Source organism: Rhinolophus sinicus, chromosome 11 (assembly GCF_057876585.1).
Source record: "Rhinolophus sinicus isolate RSI-liver-muscle chromosome 11, RSI-T2T, whole genome shotgun sequence".
Lineage (NCBI taxonomy): Eukaryota > Metazoa > Chordata > Mammalia > Chiroptera > Rhinolophidae > Rhinolophus > Rhinolophus sinicus.
In genome coordinates, this window is record NC_142511.1 from 27098501 (window position 1) to 27116724 (window position 18224).

Genomic DNA, 18224 nt, shown 5'->3' on the forward strand with positions numbered 1-18224 from the left:
GGCTTCAATGGTGACTGCCAACGCCAGGGCAATGCCTCCTTGGCGGAGCCCAGCCCCGGGCACGACCACACTCCGGTGGAGAAGCCACCACTTCAACACAGCCTCAGTGCGTCTGTCCCAGTCCGTGTGCCCGAATGTGCGTCCCTCCCACCCTCCCCCACCCCATGTCTGTCTGGCTCTGTGACGTGCCTGTTGGGTTCTGGCTCTGGCTCAGGAGCTCTCTCCCCGCGTGCCAGCCCCCTCTTTCTCTGTCTCTGTCCATGTCTCTCTGTATGTCTAGACACATACATGTACATATACGTGTATATTTCCATCTCGCTCCCTCTTACTCCTCCTCCCGTTCTGTCTGTCTGTCCCTGTCCTGCGGGGACTCTAGTCCCTCTGCCCGCACAAGAACGCAGGATTTGGCGAGGCCAAGAAGGAACACCCACAGAGCCACGGATAGGGGGCTCATAGCACCATGTCTCACGGGCGGCTGGCTTGGAGACACGGCAAGCCGGAGCCGCCCGATCCCCCACCTGCTGGCCGATTCTCTGCCAACCAACAGACCCACCAAGCCGGCCCACTGTAGTCCGCGCCCCTCTGCAATTTGCAGTCCACCATCCGCGCTTCCTAGCTTGGCCACCGCAGCTCTGCCGGTGTCCAATGGCCAACTGGCAACAGCTGAAGGCCAAGCGGTAACAGCTGATGTCAGTGCAGCCCCACGCAGTACCCCCGTCCCCCGGTACCCCCGTCTCCCCGTCACCCCTGTCTCCGTTCCCCCGGTTCCCCGTCTTCCTGTCCCCCGTCTCCCGGGTCCCCCGTCCCCACGTTCCACCATCCCCCCTATTCCGGTCCCCCCCCCCCCCGTCCCCTGTTCCCCCCGTCCCCTGATCCCCCTGTTCCCCCGTACCCCCATCCACCCTCTCCCAGTCCACACGTCCCCCGGTGGCCCGTCCCCCCAGTCCCCCCACGCCCCTGGTCCACCCGTCCCCCATTCCCTCGTCTCCCGGTACCCCCCTCCCCGGGTCCCCCGACCCCCGTTCCCCCGTCTCCCGGTCCTCCGTCTCGCGGTCCACCTGTCCCCCGGTCCCCCAGTCCCCACGTCTCCCCGTCCCCCCGTCCCTCCTTCGCCTGGTCCCCCCGTCCCCCCATACCCCCGGTCTCCTGTTCCCCGGTCCCCCGTCTCCTGGTCCCCCGGTCCCCCGGTTCCCCCGGCGCCCAGGCGCCCTTCTACCGGTCCCCCCGTTCCCCGGTCGCCCCGTCTCCCGGTCCCCAGTCTCCCGGTCCCCTGTCTCCCGGTCGCCCGGTCTTCCGGTCCCCCGGTCCTCCGTCCAGTGTTACCCCCTTCCCCGGTCCCCCGGTCCCCCCATCTCCCTGTCCCTCTGTCTCCCGGTCCGGCCGCACACCCATCCCCCCGTCTCCCGGTCCCCCGTCTCCCGGTCGCCCGGTCCCCAGGTCCCCCGTCTCCCGGTCCCCTCATCCCCTGGACCCCCAACCCCCGGTCCCTGGTCCCCCGGTCCCCCAGTCCCCCGGTTCCCCCATCGCCCTGGCCCCCGTCTACCGATCCCCCAGATCTCCGTTCGCCCCGTCTTCCGGTCCTCCCGTCCCACAGTCTCCCGTCTCCCGGTGTCCCATCTCCCGGTCACCCCGTCCCCGGTCCCCCGTCTCGCGGTCCCCCGTCTCCTAGTCGCCCCGTTCCCCGGTACCCGATCTCCCGGTCCCCTCATCCCCCAGTCCCCCAACCCCCGGTCCCCCGGTCCCCCCGTCCCCCGGTCCCCGGTCCCCCGGTCCCCCCATCTCCCGGTCCACTGGTACCCCCGTCCCCCCAGTCCATTCATGCCCCTGGTCACCCCGTCGCCCGGTCCCCTATCCCCCGGTCCCCCCAACCTCCGGTCCCCCGGTCCGCGGGTCCCCTGGTCCCCTCATCCGCCGTTCCCCCGGTCCCCCCCGTCTCCGTTGCCCCGGTCCCCCCGTCCCCCGGTCCCCCCGTACCCCGGTCCCCCCGACCCTCCAGTCCCCCTGTCCCTCTGTCTCCCGGTCCCCCCGTCACCCAGGCCCCCCGGCCCCAGGTCCCCCATCTCCCGGTCCCCCCGTCTCACGGTCCCCCGTTCCCCCGTTTCCCGGTCCCCCCCTCCCCATGTCCCTCGTCCCCCAGTACCCTCGTACTCCTGTCCCTCCATCCACCGGTCTCCTGGTCCCTCCGTCCCACCGTCCGCCAGTCCCACCGTCCTCTCATTCCCCCAATCCCCCAGTCCCCCAGTCTCCCTGTCCCCCAATTCCCCGGTCTCCCTTTCCCCTGGTACCGTGTCCCCCCATCTCCCGGTCCCCCCGTCCCCTGGTCCCACTGTCTCCCAGTACCCAGTCCCCCTGTCCCCCCGGTCCCCCGGTCCCCTTGTCCCCCCATCCCCCAGACCCCCGGCCCCCCGGCCCTCTCGTACTCCCGTCCCCCCATCTTCCGGTCACCCCTTCCCCCCGTCCCACATGCCCCCGTCTCCCAGACCCCCCGTCCCCCGGTTCTCCCAGTTCCAACGGTCTCCCTGTCCCCCTGCCCCCCTTCCCCCATCTCCTGGTACCCCGTCCCCCGGTACCCCCGCCCCGGGTTCCTACAGACCCACCGTTCTCCCTGTCCCCCCTCTTACACCCGTCTCCCGGTCCCCTGTCCCCCGGTCCTCCCGTCCCCCGGTCCCCCTGTCCCCCCGTTCTGTCTGTCGGTCCCTGTCCTGCGGGGACTCTAGTCCCTCTGCCCGCACAAGAACCCAGGATTTGGCGAGGCCAAGAAGGAACACCAACAGAGCCACGGATAGGGAGCTCATAGCACCATGTCTCACGGGCGGCTGGCTTGGAGACACGGCAAGCCGGAGCCGCCCGATCCCCTACCTGCCGGCCGATTCTCTGCCAACCAACAGACTCACCAAGCCGGCCCACTGCAGTCCGCGCCCCTCTGCAATTTGCAGTCCACCATCCGCGCTTCCTAGCTTGGCCACCGCAGCTCTGCCAGTGGCCAATGGCCAACTGGCAACAGCTGATGGCCAAGCGGTAACAGCTGATGTCCGTGCAGCCCCCACGCAGCACCCCTCCACGCGAGGCCCAGAGCCTGGAAAGTGCTCTCTGCAAGTCTGTCCCCACAGTCCCCGTCTGTCTCTCTCCACCTACCTCTTGCTCCGTCTCTGGCCTTCTCTCATCCTCTCTCTGAACACCCTGGGTCAGGAGAGGTGATGTGTAGCCAGTGAAGTGACCAGTGATCGGGCGGGACGCCGGTCGCTGATGAGGGGCGAGGGCCCAGACAGAAGGCTGTGTGACGAAGGGTGGCGGCAGTCTGGAGGTGCTGCCCCCTGGTCGCGGGTGGCTCTCCCTGGCTTTGGGCCAGTGGGTGGGGCCGGCCAGGGCCAGGGCCTGGGTTGCACGTCCCTAGGGTGGAGGGGACTGAGAGGACCCTGCGACCCCCTCGGTGGCCCTGAGTGGTGGGGACAAAACAGCAGCAAGGAGGGTGTGCGGTTGTGGGGCTGGGGGGGGGATGAGAGGGGTTGGGGTAGGGCGGCGTGGTAAAAGCCATTCCGGGCGTGGGGAGTCCCAGGATGCCAGGGCGCCCAGACATATGTCACAGTCAGGGAAGTGACAGAGGCCTGTGGAGCCACTGGGGGGCGCGAAGGGGCCTCGCTGCGGGCCAGGAGTAGCCCGTCGCCCACACCAGCGGCGACCGGAGGAGGCGGGGAGCGGGCGGGAGGCACTCGGGCAGACATGCTCGCCACCCGAGCGGCCCAGCAGCATGGCGCGTGCGCTCAGGAGGCAAGTCGGGAGCAGGCTCTTGGAGTGCCGGGAGCCGGGTCCCAGTGCCTAAGGCCATACCACCCTGAACGCAGCAGATCTCGTCTGATCTCGGAAGCGAAGCAGGGTCTGTCCTGGTTAGTACTTGGATGGGAGACCGCCTGGGAATACCTGTTGGCTTTTGCTAGCGTCTCCTTTTGCATCGCCGCTCCGGCGTGGCTCCCTCCGAACCCCTGCCGCCCCTTGCCCCTCTGCAGCCTCCCAGCCAGCCGCAGGTCCCCCTGACCAGCAGAGGGTCAGCCGCCCGGCACTACAAGCTGGCAGCCCCGGCCGCACACCAGGCCCGTGGGCCAGGGCTCCCCCCACACACCCTCCTCTCAGTCCTCTTCGGTCCCGCAGGCCGTCATCGCGAATCCTTCGCCGACTCGCGGTCGCCGCCACCGCCGCCTGCGCCAAAGCCACCGCCACCACCGGGCTCCCCACCCCCCCCACCCCCCCACCCCCCACCCCCCCCCCCCGCCAGCGCTGCCCTCGCCCCCGCCCCTGTCCCCGCCCCCGCCGCCGCCACCGCCAAACTCCCTCAAACTCCCTCCTGTGCTCTCCCCACCTCGGCCCCGCGCTCCCCATCTCCGCCACCAGTGCTGCCCTCTCCCCCACCCCCGCCCCCGCCGCCGCCATATCCGTACTCCCTCAATTCCCTCCTCCGCTCTCCCCGCCTCCAGCACCGCCATCTCCCCCGCCCCCGCCCCAGACCCCCGCAGCCACCATCGCCATACTCCCTCAGTCTCCCGCCTCTGCTCTCCCGGCCTCCGCCGCCAGCACCGCCCTCACGCCCTCCCCCGCCCCCGCTGCCGCCATTGCCGCACTCCCTCAATTCCCTCCTCTGCTCTCCCCGCCTCCAGCACCGCCATCTTCCCAGCCCCCGCCCCAGCCCCCGCCGCCACCAATGCCATACTCGCTCAGTCTCCCACCTCTGCTCTCCTGGCCTCCGCCGCCAGCACCGCCCTCACGCCCTCCCCAGCCCCCGCCGCCACCGCCGCCGCCATCGGCCCCCGTGTCCCAGCGCCCACCGTCAAAGCCCCCATTGTCGCCGCCGCCATCGCCGCCCTGGCGCCATCCACGCGGTTGCCATCGCCTACCTCGCCACCCTCCCCTGCCTCCGCCGCCGCCGCCGCCGCCGCCGCAGCCGCCCCCGCCGCCGCCGCGGGGTCCTCCCACAACTCCCAGGCCCAGGGTTGCCTGCTGGTTCAGGCCTCCACCAGCCTTGGGGCTGCGGTTGGGGGTAAACCTGGTGGCGGTAGGGGGGCGGGTTGTATGCCGGTCTGGGTGCCGGGAGTCCCAGGATGCCAGAGTTCCACGACTTCTGGCACCATCAGGGAAGTGGCAGTGTCCCATGGAGCCCCGGGTGGCGCGAAGGGGCCTCGCTGTCGGCCAGGAGTAGCCCGCCGCCCACGCCAGGGGCATTAGGAAGAGGCGGGGAGCCGGACTGGGGGGGGACGCGGTGCTGGCAGAGCCGGCCCGCGGGTCGATGCTCGCCACCGGAGCGGCTCATCTGCATGGCGGGCGCTCACGAGACAGGCCGGGAGCAGGCTCTTGGGGCGCGGGAGCCGGGTCCCAGCGTCTACGGCCATACCACCCTGAACGCGCCCGATCTCCTCTGATCTCGGGAGCTAAGCAGGGAGGGGCCTGGTTAGTACTTGCATGGGAGACCGCCTGGGAATACCTGTAGGCTTTTGCTCGCCTCTCCTTTTGCGCCGCCGCCCCGGCGTGCCTCCCTCCGAATCCCTGCCGCCCCTTGCCCCTCTGCAACCCCTGCAGCCGCCCAGCCAGCCGAAGGTCCCCCTGGCCAGAGGAGGGACAGCTGCCCAGCACTACAAGCTCGCATCCCCGGCCGCACACCAGGCCTGTCGGCCAGGGCTCCCCCCCTCTCCCTCTTCTTAGTGCTCTTCGCCGAGGCAGGCCGTCAGCCTGCAGCAGTCAGCCGCGTCTAGGTCGCCGCCGCCGCCACCGCCATCGCAGGGCTCCCTCTCGCTCCCCGACCCTGCCGCCGCCGCAACCCCCAACGCCCAAGCCCAGGGCTGCCTGCCGGCGCAGGCTTCCACCAGGCTCTCTCCATCCCAGGACGTGCCGGTCCTTTGCACCTCGGCCCGAGCCCAGGGGACGCCCATCCCTGCGCCTGCCCCTGGGCCCCGAGACACAGGATCGGCGTGTCCTCGGGCAAACGGGACGCCCACCCGCCCCGCCCCACCGGAGTCTTCTGTCTCCGCGGGCAGGCACCTCTCCCCACACCCCCGCGCGTCCCCTCCCGTCTCCCACAAGAGCCAGGAGCCCTCCCTTCCCGCCGGCCACGGTGTCCCCGACACAAAGGGCACAAAGAGCCGGGACAAACCAGGGGACGGCGGGAGCAGCACCCCAACACACCACGCGCCATCGACTCCAGGGGAGACCGCCACAAGGGAAGAGCAGGCACGCAGGCACACAATCCTCACAACCAGGGTGCCTGGGGGCTGCCACTCTCCTCCCGCGGGCGGGTCCCTGGGCAGGGCTCAGAGCCCACTGGCCCTCCGGAGACCCTGGCGGCCCGCCCCGGGGGCTTCAATGGTGACTGCCAACGCCAGGGCAATGCCTCCTTGGCGGAGCCCATCCCCGGGCACGACCACACTCCGGTGGAGAAGCCACCACTTCAACACAGCCTCAGTGCGTCTGTCCCAGTCCGTGTGCCCGAATGTGCGTCCCTCCCACCCTCCCCCACCCCATGTCTGTCTGGCTCTGTGACGTGCCTGTTGGGTTCTGGCTCTGGCTCAGGAGCTCTCTCCCCGCGTGCCAGCCCCCTCTTTCTCTGTCTCTGTCCATGTCTCTCTGTATGTCTAGACACATACATGTACATATACGTGTATATTTCCATCTCGCTCCCTCTTACTCCTCCTCCCGTTCTGTCTGTCTGTCCCTGTCCTGCGGGGACTCTAGTCCCTCTGCCCGCACAAGAACGCAGGATTTGGCGAGGCCAAGAAGGAACACCCACAGAGCCACGGATAGGGGGCTCATAGCACCATGTCTCACGGGCGGCTGGCTTGGAGACACGGCAAGCCGGAGCCGCCCGATCCCCCACCTGCTGGCCGATTCTCTGCCAACCAACAGACCCACCAAGCCGGCCCACTGCAGTCCGCGCCCCTCTGCAATTTGCAGTCCACCATCCGCGCTTCCTAGCTTGGCCACCGCAGCTCTGCCGGTGTCCAATGGCCAACTGGCAACAGCTGAAGGCCAAGCGGTAACAGCTGATGTCAGTGCAGCCCCACGCAGTACCCCCGTCCCCCGGTACCCCCGTCTCCCCGTCACCCCTGTCTCCGTTCCCCCGGTTCCCCGTCTTCCTGTCCCCCGTCTCCCGGGTCCCCCGTCCCCACGTTCCACCATCCCCCCTATTCCGGTCCCCCCCGTCCCCTGTTCCCCCCGTCCCCTGATCCCCCTGTTCCCCCGTACCCCCATCCACCCTCTCCCAGTCCACCCGTCCCCCGGTGCCCCCGTCCCCCCAGTGCCCCATCCCCCGTCCCCCGCTCCCCCGTCCCCCCAGTACCCCCACGCCCCTGGTCCACCCGTCCCCCATTCCTTCGTCTCCAGGTCCCCCCCTCCCCGGGTCCCCCGACCCCCGTTCCCCCGTCTCCCGGTCCTCCGTCTCGCGGTCCACCTGTCCCCCGGTCCCCCAGTCCCAACGTCTCCCCGTCCCCCTGTCCCTCCTTCGCCTGGTCCCCCCGTCCCCCCATACCCCCGGTCTCCCGTTCCCCGGTCCCCCGTCTCCTGGTCCCCTGGTCCCCCGGTTCCCCCGGCGCCCAGCCGCCCTTCTACCGGTCCCCCCGTTCCCCGGTCGCCCCGTCTCCCGGTCCCCAGTCTCCCGGTCCCCTGTCTCCCGGTCGCCCGGTCTTCCGGTCCCCCGGTCCTCCGTCCAGTGTTACCCCCTTCCCCCGGTCCCCCGGTCACCCCATCTCCCTGTCCCTCTGTCTCCCGGTCCGGCCGCACACCCATCCCCCCGTCTCCCGGTCCCCCGTCTCCCGGTCGCCCGGTCCCCAGGTCCCCCGTCTCCCGGTCCCCTCATCCCCTGGACCCCCAACCCCCGGTCCCTGGTCCCCCGGTCCCCCAGTCCCCCGGTTACCCCATCGCCCTTGCCCCCGTCTACCGATCTCCCAGTTCTCCGTTCGCCCCGTCTTCCGGTCCTCCCGTCCCACAGTCTCCCGTCTCCCGGTGTCCCATCTCCCGGTCACCCCGTCCCCGGTCCCCCGTCTCGCGGTCCCCCGTCTCCTAGTCGCCCCGTTCCCCGGTACCCGATCTCCCGGTCCCCTCATCCCCCAGTCCCCCAACCCCCGGTCCCCCGGTCCCCCCGTCCCCCGGTCCCCGGTCCCCCGGTCCCCCCATCTCCCGGTCCACTGGTACCCCCGTCCCCCCAGTCCATTCATGCCCCTGGTCACCCCGTCGCCCGGTCCCCTATCCCCCGGTCCCCCCAACCTCCGGTCCCCCGGTCCGCGGGTCCCCTGGTCCCCCCATCCGCCGTTCCCCCGGTCCCCCCCCGTCTCCGTTGACCCGGTCCCCCCGTCCCCCGGTCCCCCCGTCCCCCGGTCCCCCCGACCCTCCAGTCCCCCTGTCCCTCTGTCTCCCGGTCCCCCCGTCACCCCGGCCCCCCGGCCCCAGGTCCCCCATCTCCCGGTCCCCCCGTCTCACGGTCCCCCGTTCCCCCGTTTCCCGGTCCCCCCCTCCCCATGTCCCTCGTCCCCCAGTACCCTCGTACTCCTGTCCCTCCATCCACCGGTCTCCTGGTCCCTCCGTCCCACCGTCCGCCAGTCCCACCGTCCTCTCATTCCCCCAATCCCCCAGTCCCCCAGTCTCCCTGTCCCCCAATTCCCCGGTCTCCCTTTCCCCTGGTACCGTGTCCCCCCATCTCCCGGTCCCCCCGTCCCCTGGTCCCACTGTCTCCCAGTACCCAGTCCCCCTGTCCCCCCCGTTCCCCCTTCCCCTTGTCCCCCCATCCCCCAGTCCCCCCGTCCCCCCGGCCCTCTCGTACTCCCGTCCCCCCATCTTCCGGTCACCCCTTCCCCCCGTCCCACATGCCCCCGTCTCCCAGACCCCCCGTCCCCCGGTTCTCCCAGTTCCAACGGTCTCCCTGTCCCCCTGCCCCCCTTCCCCCATCTCCTGGTACCCCGTCCCCCGGTACCCCCGCCCCGGGTTCCTACAGTCCCACCGTTCTCCCTGTCCCCCCCCTTACACCCGTCTCCCGGTCCCCTGTCCCCCGGTCCTCCCATCCCCCGGTCCCCCTGTCCCCCCGTTCTGTCTGTCGGTCCCTGTCCTGCGGGGACTCTAGTCCCTCTGCCCGCACAAGAACCCAGGATTTGGCGAGGCCAAGAAGGAACACCAACAGAGCCACGGATAGGGGGCTCATAGCACCATGTCTCACGGGCGGCTGGCTTGGAGACACGGCAAGCCGGAGCCGCCCGATCCCCAACCTGCCGGACGATTCTCTGCCAACCAACAGACCCACCAAGCCGGCCCACTGCAGTCCGCGCCCCTCTGCAATTTGCAGTCCACCATTCGCGCTTCCTACCTTGGCCACCGCAGCTCTGCCAGTGGCCAATGGCCAACTGGCAACAGCTGATGGCCAAGCGGTAACAGCTGATGTCCGTGCAGCCCCCACGCAGCACCCCTCCACGCGAGGCCCAGAGCCTGGAAAGTGCTCTCTGCAAGTCTGTCCCCACAGTCCCCGTCTGTCTCTCTCCGCCTACCTCTTGCTCCGTCTCTGGCCTTCTCTCATCCTCTCTCTCAACACCCTGGGTCAGGAGAGGTGATGTGTAGCCAGTGAAGTGACCAGTGATCGGGCGGGACGCCGGTCGCTGATGAGGGGCGAGGGCCCAGACAGAAGGCTGTGTGACGAAGGGTGGCGGCAGTCTGGAGGTGCTGCCCCCTGGTCGCGGGTGGCTCTCCCTGGCTTTGGGCCAGTGGGTGGGGCCGGCCAGGGCCAGGGCCTGGGTTGCACGTCCCTAGGGTGGAGGGGACTGAGAGGACCCTGCGACCCCCTCGGTGGCCCTGAGTGGTGGGGACAGCACAGCAGCAAGGAGGGTGTGCGGTTGTGGGGCTGGGGGGGGGATGAGAGGGGTTGGGGTAGGGCGGCGTGGTAAAAGCCATTCCGGGCGTGGGGAGTCCCAGGATGCCAGGGCGCCCAGACATATGTCACAGTCAGGGAAGTGACAGAGGCCTGTGGAGCCACTGGGGGGCGCGAAGGGGCCTCGCTGCGGGCCAGGAGTAGCCCGTCGCCCACACCAGCGGCGACCGGAGGAGGCGGGGAGCGGGCGGGAGGCACTCGGGCAGACATGCTCGCCACCCGAGCGGCCCAGCAGCATGGCGCGTGCGCTCAGGAGGCAAGTCGGGAGCAGGCTCTTGGAGTGCCGGGAGCCGGGTCCCAGTGCCTAAGGCCATACCACCCTGAACGCAGCAGATCTCGTCTGATCTCGGAAGCGAAGCAGGGTCTGTCCTGGTTAGTACTTGGATGGGAGACCGCCTGGGAATACCTGTTGGCTTTTGCTAGCGTCTCCTTTTGCATCGCCGCTCCGGCGTGGCTCCCTCCGAACCCCTGCCGCCCCTTGCCCCTCTGCAGCCTCCCAGCCAGCCGCAGGTCCCCCTGACCAGCAGAGGGTCAGCCGCCCGGCACTACAAGCTGGCAGCCCCGGCCGCACACCAGGCCCGTGGGCCAGGGCTCCCCCCACACACCCTCCTCTCAGTCCTCTTCGGTCCCGCAGGCCGTCATCGCGAATCCTTCGCCGACTCGCGGTCGCCGCCACCGCCGCCTGCGCCAAAGCCACCGCCACCACCGGGCTCCCCACCCCCCCCACCCCCCCACCCCCCACCCCCCCCCCCCGCCAGCGCTGCCCTCGCCCCCGCCCCTGTCCCCGCCCCCGCCGCCGCCACCGCCAAACTCCCTCAAACTCCCTCCTGTGCTCTCCCCACCTCGGCCCCGCGCTCCCCATCTCCGCCACCAGTGCTGCCCTCTCCCCCACCCCCGCCCCCGCCGCCGCCATATCCGTACTCCCTCAATTCCCTCCTCCGCTCTCCCCGCCTCCAGCACCGCCATCTCCCCCGCCTCCGCCCCAGACCCCCGCAGCCACCATCGCCATACTCCCTCAGTCTCCCGCCTCTGCTCTCCCGGCCTCCGCCGCCAGCACCGCCCTCACGCCCTCCCCCGCCCCCGCTGCCGCCATTGCCGCACTCCCTCAATTCCCTCCTCCGCTCTCCCCGCCTCCAGCACCGCCATCTTCCCAGCCCCCGCCCCAGCCCCCGCCGCCACCAATGCCATACTCGCTCAGTCTCCCACCTCTGCTCTCCTGGCCTCCGCCGCCAGCACCGCCCTCACGCCCTCCCCAGCCCCCGCCGCCACCGCCGCCGCCATCGGCCCCCGTGTCCCAGCGCCCACCGTCAAAGCCCCCATTGTCGCCGCCGCCATCGCCGCCCTGGCGCCATCCACGCGGTTGCCATCGCCTACCTCGCCACCCTCCCCTGCCTCCGCCGCCGCCGCCGCCGCCGCCGCCGCAGCCGCCCCCGCCGCCGCCGCGGGGTCCTCCCACAACTCCCAGGCCCAGGGTTGCCTGCTGGTTCAGGCCTCCACCAGCCTTGGGGCTGCGGTTGGGGGTAAACCTGGTGGCGGTAGGGGGGCGGGTTGTATGCCGGTCTGGGTGCCGGGAGTCCCAGGATGCCAGAGTTCCACGACTTCTGGCACCATCAGGGAAGTGGCAGTGTCCCATGGAGCCCCGGGTGGCGCGAAGGGGCCTCGCTGTCGGCCAGGAGTAGCCCGCCGCCCACGCCAGGGGCATTAGGAAGAGGCGGGGAGCCGGACTGGGGGGGGACGCGGTGCTGGCAGAGCCGGCCCGCGGGTCGATGCTCGCCACCGGAGCGGCTCATCTGCATGGCGGGCGCTCACGAGACAGGCCGGGAGCAGGCTCTTGGGGCGCGGGAGCCGGGTCCCAGCGTCTACGGCCATACCACCCTGAACGCGCCCGATCTCCTCTGATCTCGGGAGCTAAGCAGGGAGGGGCCTGGTTAGTACTTGCATGGGAGACCGCCTGGGAATACCTGTAGGCTTTTGCTCGCCTCTCCTTTTGCGCCGCCGCCCCGGCGTGCCTCCCTCCGAATCCCTGCCGCCCCTTGCCCCTCTGCAACCCCTGCAGCCGCCCAGCCAGCCGAAGGTCCCCCTGGCCAGAGGAGGGACAGCTGCCCAGCACTACAAGCTCGCATCCCCGGCCGCACACCAGGCCTGTCGGCCAGGGCTCCCCCCCTCTCCCTCTTCTTAGTGCTCTTCGCCGAGGCAGGCCGTCAGCCTGCAGCAGTCAGCCGCGTCTAGGTCGCCGCCGCCGCCACCGCCATCGCAGGGCTCCCTCTCGCTCCCCGACCCTGCCGCCGCCGCAACCCCCAACGCCCAAGCCCAGGGCTGCCTGCCGGCGCAGGCTTCCACCAGGCTCTCTCCATCCCAGGACGTGCCGGTCCTTTGCACCTCGGCCCGAGCCCAGGGGACGCCCATCCCTGCGCCTGCCCCTGGGCCCCGAGACACAGGATCGGCGTGTCCTCGGGCAAACGGGACGCCCACCCGCCCCGCCCCACCGGAGTCTTCTGTCTCCGCGGGCAGGCACCTCTCCCCACACCCCCGCGCGTCCCCTCCCGTCTCCCACAAGAGCCAGGAGCCCTCCCTTCCCGCCGGCCACGGTGTCCCTGACACAAAGGGCACAAAGAGCCGGGACAAACCAGGGGACGGCGGGAGCAGCACCCCAACACACCACGCGCCATCGACTCCAGGGGAGACCGCCACAAGGGAAGAGCAGGCACGCAGGCACACAATCCTCACAACCAGGGTGCCTGGGGGCTGCCACTCTCCTCCCGCGGGCGGGTCCCTGGGCAGGGCTCAGAGCCCACTGGCCCTCCGGAGACCCTGGCGGCCCGCCCCGGGGGCTTCAATGGTGACTGCCAACGCCAGGGCAATGCCTCCTTGGCGGAGCCCATCCCCGGGCACGACCACACTCCGGTGGAGAAGCCACCACTTCAACACAGCCTCAGTGCGTCTGTCCCAGTCCGTGTGCCCGAATGTGCGTCCCTCCCACCCTCCCCCACCCCATGTCTGTCTGGCTCTGTGACGTGCCTGTTGGGTTCTGGCTCTGGCTCAGGAGCTCTCTCCCCGCGTGCCAGCCCCCTCTTTCTCTGTCTCTGTCCATGTCTCTCTGTATGTCTAGACACATACATGTACATATACGTGTATATTTCCATCTCGCTCCCTCTTACTCCTCCTCCCGTTCTGTCTGTCTGTCCCTGTCCTGCGGGGACTCTAGTCCCTCTGCCCGCACAAGAACGCAGGATTTGGCGAGGCCAAGAAGGAACACCCACAGAGCCACGGATAGGGGGCTCATAGCACCATGTCTCACGGGCGGCTGGCTTGGAGACACGGCAAGCCGGAGCCGCCCGATCCCCCACCTGCTGGCCGATTCTCTGCCAACCAACAGACCCACCAAGCCGGCCCACTGCAGTCCGCGCCCCTCTGCAATTTGCAGTCCACCATCCGCGCTTCCTAGCTTGGCCACCGCAGCTCTGCCGGTGTCCAATGGCCAACTGGCAACAGCTGAAGGCCAAGCGGTAACAGCTGATGTCAGTGCAGCCCCACGCAGTACCCCCGTCCCCCGGTACCCCCGTCTCCCCGTCACCCCTGTCTCCGTTCCCCCGGTTCCCCGTCTTCCTGTCCCCCGTCTCCCGGGTCCCCCGTCCCCACGTTCCACCATCCCCCCTATTCCGGTCCCCCCCGTCCCCTGTTCCCCCCGTCCCCTGATCCCCCTGTTCCCCCGTACCCCCATCCACCCTCTCCCAGTCCACCCGTCCCCCGGTGCCCCCGTCCCCCCAGTGCCCCATCCCCCGTCCCCCGCTCCCCCGTCCCCCCAGTACCCCCACGCCCCTGGTCCACCCGTCCCCCATTCCTTCGTCTCCAGGTCCCCCCCTCCCCGGGTCCCCCGACCCCCGTTCCCCCGTCTCCCGGTCCTCCGTCTCGCGGTCCACCTGTCCCCCGGTCCCCCAGTCCCAACGTCTCCCCGTCCTCCTGTCCCTCCTTCGCCTGGTCCCCCTGTCCCCCCATACCCCCGGTCTCCCGTTCCCCGGTCCCCCGTCTCCTGGTCCCCTGGTCCCCCGGTTCCCCCGGCGCCCAGGCGCCCTTCTACCGGTCCCCCCGTTCCCCGGTCGCCCCGTCTCCCGGTCCCCAGTCTCCCGGTCCCCTGTCTCCCGGTCGCCCGGTCTTCCGGTCCCCCGGTCCTCCGTCCAGTGTTACCCCCTTCCCCCGGTCCCCCGGTCACCCCATCTCCCTGTCCCTCTGTCTCCCGGTCCGGCCGCACACCCATCCCCCCGTCTCCCGGTCCCCCGTCTCCCGGTCGCCCGGTCCCCAGGTCCCCCGTCTCCCGGTCCCCTCATCCCCTGGACCCCCAACCCCCGGTCCCTGGTCCCCCGGTCCCCCAGTCCCCCGGTTACCCCATCGCCCTGGCCCCCGTCTACCGATCCCCCAGTTCTCCGTTCGCCCCGTCTTCCGGTCCTCCCGTCCCACAGTCTCCCGTCTCCCGGTGTCCCATCTCCCGGTCACCCCGTCCCCGGTCCCCCGTCTCGCGGTCCCCCGTCTCCTAGTCGCCCCGTTCCCCGGTACCCGATCTCCCGGTCCCCTCATCCCCCAGTCCCCCAACCCCCGGTCCCCCGGTCCCCCCGTCCCCCGGTCCCCGGTCCCCCGGTCCCCCCATCTCCCGGTCCACTGGTACCCCCGTCCCCCCAGTCCATTCATGCCCCTGGTCACCCCGTCGCCCGGTCCCCTATCCCCCGGTCCCCCCAACCTCCGGTCCCCCGGTCCGCGGGTCCCCTGGTCCCCCCATCCGCCGTTCCCCCGGTCCCCCCCGTCTCCGTTGACCCGGTCCCCCCGTCCCCCGGTCCCCCCGTCCCCCGGTCCCCCCGACCCTCCAGTCCCCCTGTCCCTCTGTCTCCCGGTCCCCCCGTCACCCCGGCCCCCCGGCCCCAGGTCCCCCATCTCCCGGTCCCCCCGTCTCACGGTCCCCCGTTCCCCCGTTTCCCGGTCCCCCCCTCCCCATGTCCCTCGTCCCCCAGTACCCTCGTACTCCTGTCCCTCCATCCACCGGTCTCCTGGTCCCTCCGTCCCACCGTCCGCCAGTCCCACCGTCCTCTCATTCCCCCAATCCCCCAGTCCCCCAGTCTCCCTGTCCCCCAATTCCCCGGTCTCCCTTTCCCCTGGTACCGTGTCCCCCCATCTCCCGGTCCCCCCGTCCCCTGGTCCCACTGTCTCCCAGTACCCAGTCCCCCTGTCCCCCCCGTTCCCCCTTCCCCTTGTCCCCCCATCCCCCAGTCCCCCCGTCCCCCCGGCCCTCTCGTACTCCCGTCCCCCCATCTTCCGGTCACCCCTTCCCCCCGTCCCACATGCCCCCGTCTCCCAGACCCCCCGTCCCCCGGTTCTCCCAGTTCCAACGGTCTCCCTGTCCCCCTGCCCCCCTTCCCCCATCTCCTGGTACCCCGTCCCCCGGTACCCCCGCCCCGGGTTCCTACAGTCCCACCGTTCTCCCTGTCCCCCCCCTTACACCCGTCTCCCGGTCCCCTGTCCCCCGGTCCTCCCGTCCCCCGGTCCCCCTGTCCCCCCGTTCTGTCTGTCGGTCCCTGTCCTGCGGGGACTCTAGTCCCTCTGTCCGCACAAGAACCCAGGATTTGGCGAGGCCAAGAAGGAACACCAACAGAGCCACGGATAGGGGGCTCATAGCACCATGTCTCACGGGCGGCTGGCTTGGAGACACGGCAAGCCGGAGCCGCCCGATCCCCAACCTGCCGGCCGATTCTCTGCCAACCAACAGACCCACCAAGCCGGCCCACTGCAGTCCGCGCCCCTCTGCAAATTGCAGTCCACCATCCGCGCTTCCTAGCTTGGCCACCGCAGCTCTGCCAGTGGCCAATGGCCAACTGGCAACAGCTGATGGCCAAGCGGTAACAGCTGATGTCCGTGCAGCCCCCACGCAGCACCCCTCCACGCGAGGCCCAGAGCCTGGAAAGTGCTCTCTGCAAGTCTGTCCCCACAGTCCCCGTCTGTCTCTCTCCGCCTACCTCTTGCTCCGTCTCTGGCCTTCTCTCATCCTCTCTCTCAACACCCTGGGTCAGGAGAGGTGATGTGTAGCCAGTGAAGTGACCAGTGATCGGGCGGGACGCCGGTCGCTGATGAGGGGCGAGGGCCCAGACAGAAGGCTGTGTGACGAAGGGTGGCGGCAGTCTGGAGGTGCTGCCCCCTGGTCGCGGGTGGCTCTCCCTGGCTTTGGGCCAGTGGGTGGGGCCGGCCAGGGCCAGGGCCTGGGTTGCACGTCCCTAGGGTGGAGGGGACTGAGAGGACCCTGCGACCCCCTCGGTGGCCCTGAGTGGTGGGGACAGCACAGCAGCAAGGGGGGGTGTGCGGTTGTGGGGCTGGGGGGGGGATGAGAGGTGTTGGGGTAGGGGGGCGTGGTAAAAGCCATTCCGGGCGTGGGGAGTCCCAGGATGCCAGGGCGCCCAGACATATGTCACAGTCAGGGAAGTGACAGAGGCCTGTGGAGCCACTGGGGGGCGCGAAGGGGCCTCGCTGCGGGCCAGGAGTAGCCCGTCGCCCACACCAGCGGCGACCGGAGGAGGCGGGGAGCGGGCGGGAGGCACTCGGGCACACATGCTCGCCACCCGAGCGGCCCAGCAGCATGGCGCGTGCGCTCAGGAGGCAAGTCGGGAGCAGGCTCTTGGAGTGACGGGAGCCGGGTCCCAGTGCCTAAGGCCATACCACCCTGAATGCAGCAGATCTCGTCTGATCTCGGAAGCGAAGCAGGGTCTGTCCTGGTTAGTACTTGGATGGGAGACCGCCTGGGAATACCTGTTGGCTTTTGCTAGCGTCTCCTTTTGCATCGCCGCTCCGGCGTGGCTCCCTCTGCAGCCTCCCAGCCAGCCGCAGGTCCCCCTGACCAGCAGAGGGTCAGCCGCCCGGCACTACAAGCTGGCAGCCCCGGCCGCACACCAGGCCCGTGGGCCAGGGCTCCCCCCACACACCCTCCTCTCAGTCCTCTTCGGTCCCGCAGGCCGTCATCGCGAATCCTTCGCCGACTCGCGGTCGCCGCCACCGCCGCCTGCGCCAAAGCCACCGCCACCACCGGGCTCCCCCCCCCACCCCCCCACCCCCCCCACCCCCGCCAGCGCTGCCCTCGCCCCCGCCCCTGTCCCCGCCTACGCCGCCGCCACCGCCAAACTCCCTCAAACTCCCTCCTGTGCTCTCCCCACCTCGGCCGCCAGCACCGCGCTCCCCATCTCCGCCACCAGTGCTGCCCTCTCCCCCACCCCCGCCCCCGCCGCCGCCATATCCGTACTCCCTCAATTCCCTCCTCCGCTCTCCCCGCCTCCAGCACCGCCATCTCCCCCGCCCCCGCCCCAGACCCCCGCAGCCACCATCGCCATACTCCCTCAGTCTCCCGCCTCTGCTCTCCCGGCCTCCGCCGCCAGCACCGCCCTCACGCCCTCCCCCGCCCCCGCTGCCGCCATTGCCGCACTCCCTCAATTCCCTCCTCTGCTCTCCCCGCCTCCAGCACCGCCATCTTCCCAGCCCCCGCCCCAGCCCCCGCCGCCACCAATGCCATACTCGCTCAGTCTCCCGCCTCTGCTCTCCCGGCCTCCGCCGCCAGCACCGCCCTCACGCCCTCCCCAGCCCCCGCCGCCACCGCCGCCGCCATCGGCCCCCGTGTCCCAGCGCCCACCGTCAATGCCCCCATTGTCGCCGCCGCCATCGCCGCCCTGGCGCCATCCACGCGGTTGCCATCGCCTACCTCGCCACCCTCCCCTGCCTCCGCCGCCGCCGCCGCCGCCGCCGCCGCAGCCGCCGCCGCAGCCGCCCCCGCCGCCGCCGCGGGGTCCTCCCACAACTCCCAGGCCCAGGGTTGCCTGCTGGTGCAGGCCTCCACCAGCCTTGGGGCTGCGGTTGGGGGTAAACCTGGTGGCGGTAGGGGGGCGGGTTGTATGCCGGTCTGGGTGCGGGGAGTCCCAGGATGCCAGAGTTCCACGACTTCTGGCACCATCAGGGAAGTGGCAGTGTCCCATGGAGCCCCGGGTGGCGCGAAGGGGCCTCGCTGTCGGCCAGGAGTAGCCCGCCGCCCACGCCAGGGGCATTAGGAAGAGGCGGGGAGCCGGACTGGGGGGGGACGCGGTGCTGGCAGAGCCGGCCCGCGGGTCGATGCTCGCCACCGGAGCGGCTCATCTGCATGGCGAGCGCTCACGAGACAGGCCGGGAGCAGGCTCTTGGGGCGCGGGAGCCGGGTCCCAGCGTCTACGGCCATACCACCCTGAACGCGCCCGATCTCCTCTGATCTCGGGAGCTAAGCAGGGAGGGGCCTGGTTAGTACTTGCATGGGAGACCTCCTGGGAATACCTGTAGGCTTTTGCTC

The 18224-nt window shown here is 70.6% G+C and overlaps 6 pseudogenes; all 6 read left to right on the forward strand.

Annotated features, from left to right (window-relative positions):
• Positions 1-3814: 3814 nt before the first annotated feature.
• Positions 3815-3934, forward strand: LOC148756725 (5S ribosomal RNA; annotated as a pseudogene).
• A 1432-nt stretch (positions 3935-5366) lies between these two features.
• On the forward strand, positions 5367-5486 carry LOC148756726 (5S ribosomal RNA; annotated as a pseudogene).
• Positions 5487-10188: 4702 nt separating this feature from the next.
• On the forward strand, positions 10189-10308 carry LOC148756727 (5S ribosomal RNA; annotated as a pseudogene).
• A 1435-nt stretch (positions 10309-11743) lies between these two features.
• Positions 11744-11863, forward strand: LOC148756728 (5S ribosomal RNA; annotated as a pseudogene).
• Positions 11864-16565: 4702 nt separating this feature from the next.
• On the forward strand, positions 16566-16685 carry LOC148756729 (5S ribosomal RNA; annotated as a pseudogene).
• Positions 16686-18104: 1419 nt separating this feature from the next.
• LOC148756730 (5S ribosomal RNA) lies at positions 18105-18224 on the forward strand (annotated as a pseudogene).